We start from the raw sequence: 5,404 nt of genomic DNA on the forward strand, positions 1-5,404 counted from the left end.
GGGATTCCCATTCTCAAGGTTACCACTATTTATGGTAATACACATATGCCTTTGCATAGTCAATCAAGCACAGACAGATATTCCTCTCGTATTCTGCTTTTAGTTAAGATCCATCTAACATTGACTATAATGTTCTTAGTGCCATGGCCTCTTCTGCACTTCTGGCAGTTCTCTACTGATGTATTGCTTCTGTAATTTTGGGATAATTTTTGAGCAGGATTTTGCTTGCATGTGATATTAATGATTTTGTTTAATAATTTCCACACTGTGTCAGATCACCATTTTTTGGAATGGGAATAAATATTAATCTCTTCCAGTCAATTGGCCAGGTAGTTGTCTTCCAAATATCTTATCACAACCTAGTGAGCGGGTCCAGGGCAGCATCTCTTTGTTGAAATATGTCAATTGGTATTCAATTGGTATTCAGTCAATTCCTGGAGCCTTATTTTTTGCCAATTGCTTCAGAACAGTTTGAACTTCTTTCTTCAACACCACAGGCTCTCGGTTTTACGTTGTTTATGAAATTCTTCTGTGTCAGCCTTTTTTTTTTTTTTTTTTTGTAGAGTGACTCTGTGTGCTCCTTCCATCTTCTTTTGATGTTTCCTGGGTCATTTAGCATTCTGCCCCCAGCATCCTTAAACATTGCAACTTGAGGCTTGAATTTGATCTTCAGTTCCATCAACTTACGAAATGCCAAGTGAGTTTGGCCCTTTTGATTTTCTGACATCAGCTCTTTGCACATTTCTAATACTTTTCTTTGTCTTCCCATGCTACCCTTTGAAATTTTCTGTTCAGCTCCTTAACTTTTTTATTTCTTCCATTTGCTTTGCCTTCTCAGCATTCTAGTGCAATATTCAGAGTCTCTTCTGACATCCATTTTGGTCTTTTCTTCTTCCTCCATCTTTGTGATGACCTGTTGCATTCTTCATGGATGATACTCTTGACATCCTTTCACAGCTCATCTGGTCTTTGCTTATTAGTATCAAGGCTTCAAACCTGTTCCTGAGATGCTTTGTAAATTCAAGTGAGATAGACTCAAGTCAAACTTTGTTTCTTATGGGTTTCATTTGATTTTCTTTAGCTTCAGTTTGAACTTGTGGGTGAGTAATTGATTTGTTCCACCCACAATCAACACCTGACCTAGTTTAAACAGCTGATATTGAGCTTCTCCAATGATTTTCCCCACGCATGTAATCAATCTGATTCCTTTGTAGGCTGTCAGGAATAGTCACTATTTGTGTTTCTTATAAAAGGTATTTGCAATGAATATAAATCATTGATTGTACAAAATTCTATTATTCTATCTCCAGCCTCATTCCTGTCACCAAGTCCCTGTTTCTCAACTACCAATCAATCGTCTTCCCAGTTCCTAACTTTTGCATGTCAAAATCACTATGTAAGGGTTCCAATTTCTCCACATTCTCAGTGATGTGCCTTTCTGATTGTAGCCAAGGTAGTAGGTGCTTCATTCTGACATTCACTAGGCCAGAATTGAGTCCTCAGGGCCTAACAGCAAAGTGAGTATGGAGTAGTAGCATGCTGGGCTTTGGATTTGCATTTCCATGTTAATGAAGGATGTGAAAAATTATTTTCATAAGCATTCTGGCCATTTGTACATCTTTGGAGAAATGTCTGTTCAGATTCCTTATGCCTTTGTAAATGGAATTGTGGTTTTTAACATTGAGTCATAAGAGTTCCTCATATTCATTGGATATCATTATTTTATTTATTTATTTATGTATTTATTTATTTATAGGGCTTTTTTATTTCCCATTCTGTGGAGGTTTTTTTTTTAAATTATTATTATTTTTTGTGTGAGTGTACCGTCAAATTATATCTGACTGGTACAGGAGGAGATTGTCCCTCCTTCCTCAGCAAAGCATCTGGTGGATTCGAATCATGTGCCTCTGGGATTGTAGTTGCAGCTCCTTACCACTAGGTCTGTGGAGGTTTTTAAACTTTTTGGTTTGCTTGTGTGTGTTTTTGTCCCTAAATATGATTTATTTTATTGTTGTTAAGACAATACATAAGCAAAACAGTGCATGAGAATTGACAGTGTCCACATGTTCGATTCTGTAACACTGCTGACAGTTTTCACGTGTGCAGTCTGTCTCACCTGTTTCTGCATCCTTCCTGCCACATTAACAGAAATTCACTGACCCCCAAGGTTTCCATTCAGTCTTTCTAGTTGCTGTTGTCAGTTAGATTCCATAATCAAAAGTTTAAATATAGTTCTTTAAAAAGCAGAGGTAGTAATTCGTCAAGACTGAGTATTATTTTTATTGTAGAAATTATAGACACTGAAGTGCATACCACTTTGAGAGTGCTACACGTACAGTTTGCTGACATCAATTCTATTTAGATTGTATTGATTTGATTTTTCAACCAGTCTCACTCTTCTTTTCAGAATAGTTTCTACCCCGTGAACATAAAAAGCCCTGTCCCTGAAGATTCCTAGCTGACCTTTTGAGTGGCCTTTTTCAGTTTGATCCTGTATAGATATTTGATCTTGCTGACTTTTTAGGCCTAACCTCACATATTCTTTTTACTCCAGTGGGAATGGGAACCCGTCGTTTTCCAATCTGATAACTTTCCTGAGAATCACACACATTCGTGCACAAGAGAGCACTTTGCAAACTATAAATTCTGCATGAGGCACGGTACCGTTATAATCATATAAAATGAAATGGCAAGAACATAATGAGCTAAGATCAGCTCACTCTGAGATTTACAGCTGCAGCACTAATTTGGAATTAGGTTATAAAGAAAAAGTACACGGTTCCTGCTCATGTTTCCCCAGGGTGTTCTAAGCAGTGCAGATAAGGGCTGCCGGCCCAGGGAAGTAGGTGAAAAGGCTCTGGCTGATTGGTGAGTATAAATCACTCCTCTGACAAGTCTGGCATATTATTTGTCAGAGTAGCTTTTGAGTGGAAAACGCCAGAGGCAGCATCTGAAGACAGCATGTAGAAGTCATCTGTTAGTTTGTCATAGAGGTAAACCATTTGAGAGAGGATAAAGGTGAGCTCCAGACACTCTTAGGAGAGGAAGACCTGCAGGACATGACTCTGGGCAGCACGGCTTCTCCCGCCTTTGGGAAGGTAATTGATGAGTTAATTAATATGCACAGGAGGTGCTGTAATGAATATGGCACTTTCAGGGAGAGATAGACTGCTTGTGGTGCGCAGTATTTTTACTGAGATGACCTCACCTTCTCAACTTTATTGGGAGAAATCAGTTTCCTAGGAGGAAATCTCAATAAAGGCATTGTCGTCCTATCATCAGGTGGAAATCTTGTTACATGCTCCATAGATCCTTGGTTTTATGGGGTCGTGTTCCACAGCCCCTGGCACCCTGAGCTAAGATTTCATTCTGAAATAACATTTCCTCTTGGTAAAATAGCTCTTGTTCCTCCAGGCTCAGTGGCTTAGTGATCCTCATGATATTTTGACTCCAGAAACAGCCAGGGTGAATGAGAGGTTTGCAGTCTCTATCAAAAACACAGACAGGTGCACAGCTTAACCTTTCTCCTCTGCTTCCTCTTTTCTCCTCATTAGCATAGTCAGTCGATGAGATGAAACATGGTCTCCTCTTCCAACAATCATGATGGGGTTTACTTTTAATATTTTAGAATTCATATTAGATGTAGATGTACATTTAACTAATTTTGACAAAGAACAAGCATACATCTTTGAGAAAGTGCAGCAGGAAAGTTCCTTACTGGCCAAGGATGGTAAAGCTTCATCTCACCTATTTTTGGACATGTTGTTAGGTGGAGGCTTTTCTTGGAAAGGGGCATCATGCCTGGAAAGGTGGAGGGGCAGCGAAAGAGAGGAAGACCCCCCCCCCCAACAAGATAGATTGAAACAGTGACTGTAGCAGTGGCTAGTATATGTCAGAGATGATGAAGGTGGCACAGGATAATGCAGGGTTCAGATCTGTTCATAGGGTCATGATGAGTCATACCCAGTGGCACTTAATCACATTACATTATTATGTTATCAAAAGTTCTTTATCTTGTTTTTGTCTACTTGTTTGGTTGAGAGCTGATACATATGGTAAAAATATCCCACTACTGAATTGTGGTGCTGGAGAATAGCAATGAACATACCATGCACTGCCAAGAGAACAGGCCTGTCCCGGAGAGGATGAAGCCAAAGTTGCTCTTTAGAGGCAAGGATTTTGAAGTTCTGTCTCACATACTTTGAGTATCTTGTCAAGAGGGACCAGTCTTTGGAGAAGGACATCATGCTTGGAAGAGTGGAGGGTCAGTTAAGGAGATAAAGACCCTGGATGAGAGGAATTGACACAGTGACTGGGGTAATGAGGGTAAATGTGTCAGAGGCAGTGAGATTGGCTCAGGACAGGGCAGGGTTCAAAGCTATTGTACAGAGAGGATCGTTATGCGTCGCAGGCGACTCAGTGGCACACAACAACAAGCACAACATGGAGATTTATTAATTTTATTTTTAATGTTTTTCTTTGCATACCTCAAAACCTTGTTCTGAAGTGTGTAAGAATTCATGCTTTTTATTTATTTGTACAAATATGATTGTGTTTTCATTGTTCAAATTCAGACAACTTACTCACTGCTGTCAAGGGGATTCTTATTCACAGCAACCGTACAGAACAGAAGAGCGTGGCCTCATTGGGTTTTCAAGATAGTAAATCTCTGTAATTTCTTTTTCTCCTGCAGAGCATGTGTGGGTTTAAATCACATTTTTTTTTTCAATTTAGAAATCATTAGTTTATTACAAAAGAGAGACAGACATTATTTACACAATCTCTAAGATTTCAGAGCTTCAACGGAATGGGCAGCTTCACGTGATGCCATTTCAATAGTGATTTAAAGTCTACACACTTTCCAAGAATGTCACCGTCTCTAAATAAGAAGTAATCCTTGTCATCTATAACTGCTTTGGTGCCTCCATATTTTGGGAGAAGAACTTTGTCTCCAACTTTCACACTAAACTGGTTGAATTTCTCCACCATTTCCTTTCTATTCAAATCCAATAGCTACTACTGTTGGTTGCAATACTTTCCCTTGAGATTTTTCTGGAAGCATAATGCCTCCTTTGGTTACAGTTTCAACTGCTGTTCTTTCCACTAATACTCACTCAAAGAGAGGGAATAACCTTCTAAAGGCCTGTTCTGACATGACACTAGTCATTGCAGTTTCCAACTTTGCAGCCCCAAGGAGAGACCCACAGGCTAAACCACTAACCTTCTGATTAGCCCAACACTTTATCCACTGTGCCACTGGACCAACTGTAATGCAAATATAGAAGTGAACAATCACTACACATTGAGATATATGTTAAAATAATGAGATACCATTTTCCCAAAACCCAGATTGGCAAAATGTTTAAAAGTTGATAATCTTCTGTAATATCAAATATATGCAATA

Source organism: Elephantulus edwardii, unplaced genomic scaffold (assembly GCF_000299155.1).
Source record: "Elephantulus edwardii isolate Elephantulus edwardi_28Jun2011 unplaced genomic scaffold, EleEdw1.0 scaffold00041, whole genome shotgun sequence".
Taxonomy (NCBI): domain Eukaryota; kingdom Metazoa; phylum Chordata; class Mammalia; order Macroscelidea; family Macroscelididae; genus Elephantulus; species Elephantulus edwardii.